The sequence below is a fragment of the Portunus trituberculatus genome, chromosome 37, assembly GCF_017591435.1.
Source record: "Portunus trituberculatus isolate SZX2019 chromosome 37, ASM1759143v1, whole genome shotgun sequence".
In the NCBI taxonomy this organism is placed as follows: Eukaryota; Metazoa; Arthropoda; class Malacostraca; order Decapoda; family Portunidae; genus Portunus; species Portunus trituberculatus.
The window spans coordinates 630,001-642,308 of NC_059291.1; the positions used below are offsets into that span (position 1 = coordinate 630,001).

The 12,308-nt window shown below is 43.0% G+C and overlaps 1 protein-coding gene across 9 annotated transcripts in view; it reads left to right on the forward strand.

Moving 5' to 3' along the window:
- LOC123513812 (protein retinal degeneration B-like) overlaps nucleotides 1–12,308 on the forward strand; it is a 134,114-nt gene that overhangs the window by 20,482 nt on the left and 101,324 nt on the right. For 5 of the 9 annotated variants that reach the window (XM_045271173.1, XM_045271169.1, XM_045271176.1 and 2 more), the window contains exons 2-3: nucleotides 2,392–2,519; nucleotides 3,449–4,325. The gene's annotated coding sequence lies outside the window, so the exon portion shown is untranslated. The remainder of the gene's footprint in view (nucleotides 1–2,391; nucleotides 2,520–3,448; nucleotides 4,326–12,308) is intronic. The other 4 variants (XM_045271170.1, XM_045271175.1, XM_045271178.1 and 1 more) reach the window with 2 other exon arrangements.

Sequence of the window (12,308 nt, forward strand, 5' to 3'; positions counted from 1 at the left end):
ATGAGGTAAGTCTGTGATTCTACGAGGTTACTATGAGCGTTACTATGACACTATACTACTGTTCCAAGATGAGGTTTCTGTTAAATTCCACGCTAAGATACTCCCGTTGTGTGTAAGTTACAGATCCGTTTCCCTTTGTCCACTTTCCGTCTTCCCCGCACCATCCCTTTGTCTCTCCATCTTATAGTCGATCTACCCACACTCCTTCACTCTGTACATAACTGGTATCAGCATTGCCTTCTTCATTGGTTCCTCCTGTGTTAAGTTACAGTTCCGTTTCCCTTTGTCCACTCTCTGTCTTCTCCGCACCATCTCCATATCTTAGTTGCACCTGCTGTATTGTTATGCCTTATCATTCGTACTGTTTATCTATGTATGTGCTTTGCTTCACTTTTATCTCTCCTCGGGTTCCTGTATGCCTCGTCTGTGTCTATTTGCCTATCTTTTTTTTTATCCTTCTTATCGTTCCGGTTATCTTTCGATCATCAAGAGTTGTTTGTATTTCTCTCTTTCTCTCTCTATCTCTGTCTCTATTTTTTGGGAGTTTTGCATTAGTTTTTTCTCTTCGTTGTACATGTTCCTCTCTTCCTTATCGTTGTTTCTTATTCTCTCTCTCTCTCTCTCTCTCTCTCTCTCTCTCTCTCTCTCTCTCTCTCTCTCTCTCTCTCTCTCTCTCTCTCTCTCTCTCTCTCTCTCTTTCTCTGTGTGTGTGTGTGTGTGTGTGTGTGTGTGTGTGTGTGTGTGTGTGTGTGTGTGTGTGTCCCGTCATTGCACACTCTTGCCTCTCCACCTTATCTCTCATTGCTCACACGTAAGCACTATTATCTCCGTCATTCTTCACCTGAGTCTATTTATTGTTGATTCACGTTACTCGTCTTTACTTCTTCACCTTCTCTTCTCCGTCTGCCTCTGTGTCGCCTTCCTTCCTTCTTCCTTCCTTCCTTCTCTCCCCTCCTTCCTTCTCGTTATAATCTAGAAATCTTGTTTATCCATCACCAGAACCATGAAAAATACCCTTAATCCCTTCAGTACTGGGATTTGTGTATGATTAGACCACTTTATGAATATTAGGAAGGGTCTACGGAGGTCAGAAGATTAATGACCAGAGTCTTCACTATTTTAATTCCCATATAAGCTGTATAAAATCACCAAATAGTGAGCAGAATGAATATGGAAATGCGTCATGGTACTGAAGAGGTTAATAACACGAAGATCTTCAAGTAGTGATGAAGAGAGAGAGAGAGAGAGAGAGAGAGAGAGAGAGAGAGAGAGAGAGAGAGAGAGAGAGAGAGCAGAGCTTTTAAGAATACTGGCCTCAGTATTCACCCACGGGAAGTCATCTAAGATTGTAATTACAGTAAACATCAGGCACGTATTGGTGTATTGATTGCTTGATTGGAGGAAATTGGCGCCGCAGACAACGAGGTTACGTGGTGTTCCTCAATTGAAAACAGTGAGCAGTGTTATATTGGCTGTTCCCATTGCCTGTTCCCGGGTATACAGGTCACCGCAGCAGGTTAACCTTTTTTTTTTTTATTTTTTTTTTATTTATACCATGTGGGCTTATCACGGGAATTTATGAGCTAAAGTGGGTACTTTTTTTGGGTACCTCCTATTTCAAAGCCCACCCGCCAGGAAACCATTGCCCCGAATGAGGAAGCCCAACCTACACTCGGACCGTGGACAGGATTCGAACCCGTGCGCTTGGAGACCCCTCGGACGCCAAAGCACGCATGGTTCTACTGTATCACGGCGGCCCCTTCTTCAACACGCTGAACACGCTGGAAGTCATTACAAACATACCCTCTTTCACTGTATCCACAATTCCCAAACTTCATTTCCTTATCCATTACCCATTTCCAGCGTCCTTGTTACGCATTCGTCTCTTCTCACATACCCACATACTTCAGTCTCCCCTCAACAGCGTCGTTTCTAAGGTCAGTGTCCAGAAACGCTTTACTCTTTCACCACGGCTATTCTTCAAGGCCACAGAGATGATTAGCGGAGGTTTTCAAGAGTGTTTCTCCAGTTAATGATGTAGAAATCTTGTCAATCTGCCTCTAGAACAGTAAAAAACACCTTAAAAATCTCGTGTCAATTTAGATAAAGCCTTTTGATCAAGTGTAGGTGAAGCACAGAAGTGTTTGAGAATACGAGCCTAGACCAACACAGGAGAAAAAAAGAAAAGAAAAAAAAAGAGAAAGTAACATTAATTATTCTCTTACTCTATTTTGGGACTATAGGCTCAACAGTAGGCCCATTATTTCCTCTTTTTAGGCCTATCTTGCCCTAGTAACACGTAATAATAAGCAACAAATAACGTGTAGATAGTAGCTTGTATAGATTAAGTTCCACGTCAAATCTAATAACAATCCTATAAACCGTCTACAGGTGCGGCGAGTGGCGAGCGGCGGAGAGAGAGAGAAGGGAGACAGGAGCGACAGCAACAATAGCAACATCATCAGTGTTCGGGTGTCCCAGCAGCGGGGAGGACATGCCAGATTCCCCCACATAGTAAGGTCAGCCTGTCTCACGCGTCTCTCAGGGCGGGATGACTGTCTTGGGCGGGCTAACACAACTTCTTCATCCGCTTCCTTGACGTCACTCCCTCTCTATTGTGTTTTCCCTTCCTCCTCACCGTGTTCTTTTTCTTCCTCTTCCTCCTTTACCTCGTTGCTGGGTGGGTGGGTAGGTGTTGAGGATGTTTATGGGTGTATATGGTTTAGTATGGGTGATGGAGAGGGAGAAGGGAGTGAAAGGCAATATATATGGTAGTTTTTTCTTCTTTTTATATCTTCCTTTGCTTTGTGGGGTGTTTAGTGTTCATGGGTGGTGAGGATGTCATTGGGTGTCTATAGTTATGATGGTGATGGGGAGAGAAGGGAGTGAAAGGTGATATATATGGTAGGTTTAGTAGGTAATTATTTTGAGTGGTGCTACAAGAAAGGGGAGTAAGAGAAGGGGTGTGTATAAGGTTTGTTTTTTGTGAATTGTTATTGTGGGTACGAGTGATGATGAAGGGAAGACAAGGAAAGGGGCGTTAGGGAAGGAGGGCATGCTTAGGGTTAGTTTTTGTAGTGGGTATTGTTCGGTGTAGGGGCGATGTGAGTATATAGGGAAGGGATGGGTTCGTTGTATGGCCACCGCGCACCGTCATTCATTTCAAGGCTATAAGTGTGCTATGGTTGAGTGTTGTGTGTGGTTTCATCTGTATTTCATCAGACTCACGTACGTGCGCTGCACTATCTTCATTGTTGTATATGTGTTAATGGCGACGTAATCTCAATCTGCTATTGTTTATTTGTGTGTGTGTGTGTGTGTGTGTGTGTGTGTGTGTGTGTGTGTGTGTGTGTGTGTGTGTGTGTGTGTGTGCGCCCTTTCACCTTGTTTAACTGGGCTGTACTTCTCCAGTCCCTTTCGTTAACACTTTCTCCCTCTCCACTCACAGCAAGGCTCTCACGTCAGCAACATCCTCCTTAGATACACAAGCAGCCCCTTTTTTGCCTTGCTGCCCCGTGAGTGTGTGTGGGAAAATTGGTGTTTCCGATCCTTTGAACGCAGCATCAACACACTGGATGTTTTCAAGGTAGCATTCACTCTTTCCTGGGCGATGACGCAAGTAGTGACGTGTCGGTGCCTTGTGACGTCATGGAATCCAGCTCTCCCCATTGGTCCGGAGACGAGGCGTGGCTGCTTATTGGCCAAATCCCGACACTTGTGGTTCGGTAGCACTGTACACCGTCACTGGAACGTTGCTCTTCGTCATACGTGAGTGTAATGTGTAGGATTGGCTGTGTAAGGTTGATGCAGCACTGATCTTTATCTGAGGGTGAGGCGCAGAGGGCGAGGGAGCGCTGGCAATTGAGTTAGGGCAGTTATCAGATGTCGCAAGAGCAGGAAGTGCCTAGCAGTAGCGGCTGTGAGGCTGATTCAGTGTGGCATCCAGCTTCACGTTGATCGCATCGGTAGTGGAGGTGCGGCGGTGTGTCTGGCTTCTCGTTAGCTGGGATCTGTCAGTGCGGTGAGCCACGCAGTGAGGTGAGCCAGCGGGCATGGCAGCCTGACCCCTGCGACATCCCTCTGCAGGCTGAGTATAGGGAGAGGGAGACGTGTGTATGAGTGTCGCGTAAGGGTGGGGCCGCGTGACATACAAGGTACCCAAGTGACCACCTTCAAGCTTATGATCGCTAGCCTGACCTGACCTGCCGCGACGTAGCTGCTGCTTCGCTCCACCACCACCACCGCCACTACCGCTGCTGCCGCTACAGCCTCCCGCCGCCGTCAACACAGCCTCCCAGCCCCCGCCTCAAGGTTGGCTGCCGAGGGTAAGTGTGCGAGAGAGTGAGTAAGAGTGTCTGCAGCCAGGCGTTAAAAAGAGATCACTTGATAGAAGGAGCGGAAGTCATTATTGAGTAACACAAATGCCGGGGAGGAATTCTTCATGATGGAGGGAAATGGTGTTAGCGGGAGTAGCGGCGATGAATTTCACGAAGGTGGTGGTGGTGGTGGTGTAGATGCTGCTGGTGCTTTACCTCCACACCTACTTAACACAGGGCGAGGGAAGTGAACGGGGCAGCGGCACTCACACTGACGCTGATAAGCCGGTGAAGTGCCTCAATTTACGTCTGACACTGCATTATCTTACAAAACCAAGACGTGTGTGTGTGTGTGTGTGTGTGTGTGTACGCGCGTGTGTATGCATGTATCGCTTGTAAATCTGTGTGTGTGTGTGTGTGTGTGTGTGTGTGTGTGTGTGTGTGTGTGTGTGTACTGATGAACGAACAGTTGTCGCTTCAGAATACAAAGTTAATTAACACCTTCCGTCACATGTGCGTGTCTTGATCACCTGTATTAAGTAAGTAAGCCATGCGACGTACGGAAGCACTCCACCACCAGCATCACCACCATCACCACCTGCGCCTCCCGGTGAAACACGACTATGGCTGCGTCAGGAGGCCGGGTTGGGTGATGCAAGCTGTATATTTCTCTTGGCGGGGTGATGTTTGGAGTGGGGTGGAGTGGTGAGGGGTGGAGGAGGTGGAAGCAAAGGGAAATATCTGTGGCATATGTTTCTTCCTCCGCGCTAATGTTGGCTCTCTCTCTCTCTCTCTCTCTCTCTCTCTCTCTCTCTCTCTCTCTCTCTCTCTCTCTCTCTCTCTCTCTCTCTCTCTCTCTCGGGACAGTCAGTCAGCATGGCGCCGGCACTATGAGTTGAACAGTGCCTTGATGATGCCAGTCAGTGCCTCTCTCTCTCTCTCTCTCTCTCTCTCTCTCTCTCTCTCTCTCTCTCTCTCTCTCTCTCTCAGCTTTCAGTCGGGCGAATAATCACATCTTCGACCGAAATTCTTTCTTTTCTTTTTTTCTCTCTTTTATTTTTATTTATTCCTGCAACAGTCACATTCTTCCCTCCCTTACCCCATCGTGCCCTCACACACACACACACACACACACACACACACACACACACACACACACACACACACACACACACACTTCGCCCTTGCCCTCCGCAGCCTCCACGATATCCAGCTTTAAGATAGATCGTTTTGGGACGCACTCTTGAAAAATTGAAAGTTACGGAGAGAGAGAGAGAGAGAGAGAGAGAGAGAGAGAGAGAGAGAGAGAGAGAGAGAGAGAGGCAGTGGTGGCAGACTCAGTGACGATCTTCATTATATCCTGACGAGTTCTGTGGCGCCACCAGGAGAGAGAGAGAGAGAGAGAGAGAGAGTGTGTGTGTGTGTGTGTGTGTGTGTGTGTGTGTGTGTGTGTGAGGCGCCGCTGCTGCAGTCTTTTGGCGGGCGGGAACATGGCGGAGTGATCTTGTGTTGTAGGATGGGAGGGGGGGCAAGTCGCGCTCACTGCAAATGGGTCAAAGCAGTGTGTGGATTTCATTAGTGGACCTGTCAGTTTGGGAGTGGGTGGGAGGTAGGGAGTGGGTGTTGTGGGTTAGTTAGGTGACGTTAGGTTAGGTTGGGTTGGGTTGGGTTAGATTAGGTTGGGTTAGATTAGGTTAGGGGAATAAGAGTGGGGTTATGAAGTTAGTGGTTAGGTTGGGTTAGGTTAGGTTAGGTTAGATTAATTTAGTTTTTGGTTTGGTTAGGTTAGGTTAGGTTAGGGAAAAGAGAGAGAATATGAGGTTAGGTTAGGTTAGGTTAGTTTTGGTTTGGTTTGGTGTGGTTTGGTTAGGCTAGGTTAGGTTAAGGAAAAGAAGGAGACTATGAGATTACTGGTTAGGTTAAGTTAGTGTACGTTTGGTTAGGTTAGGTTTGGTTAGGTTAGGGAAAAGAAAGAGATTAGTGATAAGGTTAATTTGGGTTAGGTTAGGTTTGGTTAAGAAAAAAGAAGTAATACTAGATCAGTTTTTTCTTCAGGCTACAGAAATGTTTGGGGTTGCTTGTTTCCGGTTTGCTGTATGTTGTATGTTGTCTCAGAATTTGTATGTAATCATCAGGAAAATAAATGTTAGGTCCTTTCTTCTGCTGACCTGACAGTCCATCAAGTGTGGGCTTTCATAAGGAGACTGTCAGCACACCAGGAACGTTGACACTGAGAGAAAACGTTTAATATTGGAAGGAAAAGTGGATGAATTACTTACTCCTGTGACCGCGACTGTAGTTATTAGATTATCCTTTTGGCATTTCTTTTGAGAATGGCACCTGAATGGGCCTTTTTTTTTGTCACTTTTTGTTCCCCTTGGCCAGTGTCACTCTTACATAAAAAAAAAAAAAAATGCAATTGACTCGGTTCTTCGTGTATGCAGTATCAACCCCACTTTTTTTTTCTTTGCCTCCTCTTTCTCCCTCTCTCTACTCCAAGATTCCTTTAAAGGGGCAATGCAGTGAGGGTGTACAGTGAACCAGTGGCATACGGCTATTGTTTACCGCCTGCTGATCCAGAATACTTGCACGTCCCACTCTCGCCTCGCTGTCCATCGTGATTACTGCCTTACATTTATTTTTATCAAGACCTGCTTCTTTGGCACGATAAGGAACATTTCACACTAACTTTAAAAAGAGTATGAATTCTCTATAAACACGTATAAACCATTTCTTCAATAAAGCTTTTAATTCCTTGTAGTTTGATGTTTTGCTGGTTGATAACACTCCCTTGGCTTATCCAGAATGGCGTGCTATGCTATCAGTGCTTGAAAGGATAAGGAACAATCCACGATAACAAAGAAGAAAGTATGAATTCTCTGCAAACATAAACAATTTCTTCAATAAAGCTTTTCATTCCTTATAGTTTGATAGTTTGTTGGTTGATAATACTCCCTTGGCTTATCCAGAATGGCATGCTATCAGTGCTCGAAAGGATAAGGAACAATTCACACTAACTAGCTTCCTCATTCGGACCAACGGTTTCCTAGCGGGTGGGTTTTCAGATAGGAGGTCCCCGAAAAAGTATCCCCTTTAGCCAATAAATTCTCGTGAAAAGCTCACATGGTATAAAAAATAATAAGAAAATGAAAAAATAAGATAAAAGCACGCTCATAGTTTATCACCGTCTTCTCACATCCTGATGATTCTCACTTCCCGTCCCTCACTCTGGCTGTAATGGAATCGAGTTGCATTTTATTGACCTTTCACGCTTAAAGTAATGAGTAATTTGTATCTTCACGCTTACATTAACATCACAGTTTCTTCATGTTCACCTTTGCAGTTACGTCAATTTATTTATTTTATTTTTTTTTTGTGTGTGTTTTGAGACCTTAGATTTATGTCAACAAGTAGCATTTTATTGACCTTTCACGCTTAAAGTAATGAGTAATTTGTATCTTCACGCTTATATTAACATCACAGTTTCTTCATCTTCACTTTTGCAGTTACGTCAGTTTATTTATTTTTTGTATTTTGAGTCCTTCAGTTAATGTCAAGAGAAGCATTTACCACATTTGCTAACTTACTGTGAGTTTTTGGTCTTTTTTTGAATGAATGGTTGGTCAGGTTATCATCTCTATAAAGTCAACGCTAATGAATTGCTAACTTTTTTTTTCTCGTTTGAATTAAGTTTACTTTTTTACGTAGTGACACACACACACACACACACACACACACACACACACACACACACACACACACACACACACACAGAGAGAGAGAGAGAGAGAGAGAGAGAGAGAGAGAGAGAGAGAGAGAGAGAGAGAGGCCCACTGAGAAGCCAATCATCAAAATCAGACACGATCGTCAAAAATAATAGAAGAAAAGGAAGAAAAAAAAAAAAAAGTGACAGGCGGAGTTTAGGAGAATGTGGCATTGATTCACAGGCATACAAGTCACGAACCCGACTCTTTAACCCTCGACCTACTAATCTGATCATTAATAAACAAAAACACTAAAGAAGAGGAGGGCCTGGAGGGGGTGTTGAAGGTGATGACGGTGATGGTGGTGGTGGTGATGGTGGTGGTGGCGCCTTCTGTGCACATGTCAACCCTTCATGATCGGGCGTGGCATTGTTACTTTTTTAGATCATGGCTGAGTGTTTCTCCAAAGATCACGTTACAAAACACTACTTCGCAACCATCCCACTCACAAAAGGACTCTAATTGAAGTTACCTGAGTTTTTACGGATGCTTTACTCTTTAGGTACACTATTTAACACGATTTTCATATTATTGACAGGAGAAACACTCTTGAAAAACCGGAAAATCATCTGTGTCCATTGAAAACAGTCGTGATGAGAGAGTAAAACGTTTCTGAATTTCTGATGGTGGTGGTGGCGGCGCTCTCTGTGTCACCGTTCATGTCGGGCGTGGTATTGTTTCTTTTCAGATCATGACCGAGTGTTTCTCCAAAGATCACATTATAAAACACTACTTCGCAACCATCCTTCTCTCAAAAAGGCTCTATTTTTTTTTTTTTTATGAAAGGAAGAGAACCAGCCACGGGCAAAAAAATGAAAAGATTAAAAAAATGGCCCACTTGAGTGCTGGCTTGCTACAAAGAAAAACGTCAGCCAAAATTAGGTAGGAAATGCCTCGATACCTCCCTCTTAAAAGAAGATTGAATTGAAGTTACCAGAGTTTTTACGGATGTTTTAATAATGTTCGGGTACACGATTTAACACGATTTTTATATCATCAACAGGAGGAACACTCTTGAATAGCCGGTAATCATCTGTGGCCATTGGAAACAGTCGTGATGAAGCAGCAAAACGTCTCTGAACACCGGGACAAGACAGACAGTTATATATAAGTTTTTAGGGAGGTGTTTTGAAATGCTCAGCTCTCTCTTCTTAACTCCTTCAGTACTGGACTATATTTTTATCACGAATTGTTGGCGTGATTAGACGATTTTATTTTACATTAAGAAGTGTCTATAGAGGTTGATGGCTAGAGTCTTCACTATTTTTAATCCTTACATAAGTTTCTGAAGCTGTAAAAAAAAAAAAAATCGCCAAATTATAAGCAGAATAGATATTAAAAACGCGTCATGATACTGAAGGGGTTAAATGCCACATGTATATTCAGTCAGACTTCCAGAGATGTTTTTTTCCTTAATTTATGGTGCGGAACACTTGTTAATCACCACAAGAGCTACGAAAACACTGACATTATTTAGCAGTCTGTCGTAATATAGTCGAGATAAGCTATCAGCATGTTTGATAATATGTACTGTTGCCGGAACCACATTCTGAACACCCCCCAGTACCGAGACGCATTTTTACCGTGATTTTGGGGTATGATTAGGCGGTTTTCTTTGCATTAGGAAGGGTCTGTGGAGGTCAAAAGATGAATGGCTGGAGTCTTTACTGTTCTAATCCCAACATATGTTTTCTGAAGCTGTGTAGAATCTGCAAATAGTAACCAGAATGAATTTGAAAACGTGTCATGGTACTCTCTCTCTCTCTCTCTCTCTCTCTCTCTCTCTCTCTCTCTCTCTCTCTCTCTCTCTCTCTCTCTCTCTCTCTCTCTCTCTCTCTCTCTCTCTCTCTCTCTCTCTCTCTGAGGCGCCTCCATGCCGCCCTTCCACTATTCACTTCCCTTGACGTCCCGTGCACCACTTTCCTTCCTTCAAGCTCTCCTCCTCCTCTCTCTCTCTCTCTCTCTCTCTCTCTCTCTCTCTCTCTCTCTCTCTCTCTCTCTCTCTCTCACAAACTGAAGGTCCTTTCACAGAAGAATGTGACCTGACGACACAGAGAGAGAGAGAGAGAGAGAGAGAGAGAGAGAGAGAGAGAGAGAGAGAGAGAGAGAGAGAGTCTTGCCCTTGCTTGCGAAACCTGCTGTACAGATGATGTCTTGCTTCTCTCAGTCAGTCAGTCAGTGAGTCAGTTAGTCAGTCAGTCAGTCAGTCAGTCAGTCAATGAGTCAGAAGACCAGTCAGCTAGTCACGTAGTCAGTCAATCAGTCAGTCAGTTAACCATGCAGTAAGTCAACCAGTCAGTCAGTCAGTCATTTAATCAGTCAAACAGTTAGTTTTTCACACAGTAAAGCAACTATTCTTTCAGTCAGTCGATCAGTCAGTCAGTCATTCAGTCAGTCAGTCAGTCAGTCGATCAGTCAGTCGGTCGATCAATCTGTCAGTCAGTCAGTCGATCAGTCAGCCAATCAGTCAATCAGTCGATCAGTCAGTCAGTCGATCAGTCAGTCAGTCAGTCAGTCAGTCAGTCGATCAGTCAGTTAGTCAGTCAGCCAGTCAGTTAGTCAGTCATTCAGTAAGTCAGTCAGTCAGTCAGTGAGTCTGCTAGAGTAAGCTGAGAGAGTTATTTAATCAAAGGAATATGCTATTATGTTTCATGTGAGAGAGAGAGAGAGAGAGAGAGAGAGAGAGAGAGAGAGAGAGAGAGAGAGAGAGAGAGAGAGAGAGAGTATTATATTCACTTCCCGTCACAGCTGCAGTTTCTTGTTATTATTATTATTATTATTATTATTATTATTATTATTATTATTATTATTATTATTATTACTACTACTACTATTATTGTTATTATTATTGCTATTATTATCATTATTATTATCATTATTATTATCATCGTCGTCTTCGTCATGTGCATTAATAATTTTGTGTCATCATTATTTACTTAATCTTGTTACGTGTATTAATTTACTCACACATTTAATTAATCATTCAAGGGTCGCGGTGTTCAACTTTATACACGTGTACAATCTTGCTTCCCTCCTCGTGTTCTCATTTTTTTTTTCCTAATTTCTTCCTCTCCATTATATAAACTTGTCTTATCTCCTTCCGTTTTCCTCTTCCTTTTTTTTTTCAATATATCAAACCTTATCTTTTTTTTATGTAACGTTACTGGGATTATCAGTGTCTCTTGGCCACTCTTAAACGGAAAACTACTCACAGCACAGCAAAAACAGCATCACAAGATAACACCATTACTCTAACCCCTTCAATACTGAGACCCATGCATGTTTTACCTTGATCTTGGGGTATGGTTAAACGATTTCATCTGCATTAGGAAGGGTCTATGGAAGTCAAAAGATTAATGGCCAGAGTAATTTGCTTTTCCTAATTTCTTCCTCTCCATTTTATAAACTTGTCTTATCTCCTTCCGTTTTCCTCTTCCTTTTTTTTCAGTATATCAAATCTTATCTTTTTTTTTTCTCTATTACGTTACTGGGACTATCAATGTTTTCGCCGGTGTTATGACATGTTTTCCTTTCGTTTCAAATATAGAGACAGGAATCAGTGGTAGCGGTAGCGGTGTTCGTGGGGAGTAAGAACCATATTCAGAAACGGTTCCCTCGCTCACCACGACTAGTAGTTTTAAATGAAGTAAGAGATGCAAGTTGAAACTCACAAGTCCACAGACACAAACTAACAAAAGACTGCCAGTAATTAAAGGAGACACAAGTGAGACAATGTGTAAAGCAGTGGTAAGAGACAATATGCAGAGGTAGAGCCAGCCAGTATAGATATTAAGAGACCATAGAAACGATTAGCCGAGTTCTAAAGAGTATTTTTTTTCCGGTTGATAATGTAGAAAACGTGTTAACATGTCACTAGAATTACATAAACGCCCTTAGAAACCCGCGTCACTTCAACTAGAGCCCTTTGAAAATAGTGAGGGTGCATCGTGGAAGTGTCTCAGAATATGGCCCTAAAAGATAGCGATGATAAAAAAAAAAATAAATAAAAGGTCTACTGGTGTAACTCAGGAATCAGTGGCAGTGGTGCTCGTGTGGGAGTAAAAGATAGCGATGATTAGAAAAAAGCTCTACTGGTGTAACTTTTTTTTTTTTTAATGTAGGAAAGATAATTATGGAGAAAAATATATATACTGTATGTGCGTGTGTTTTGATTCAGAGTTTTATTTCATATCTTTATTTTCAGAATGTAAAAATAGGAGGAAAAATA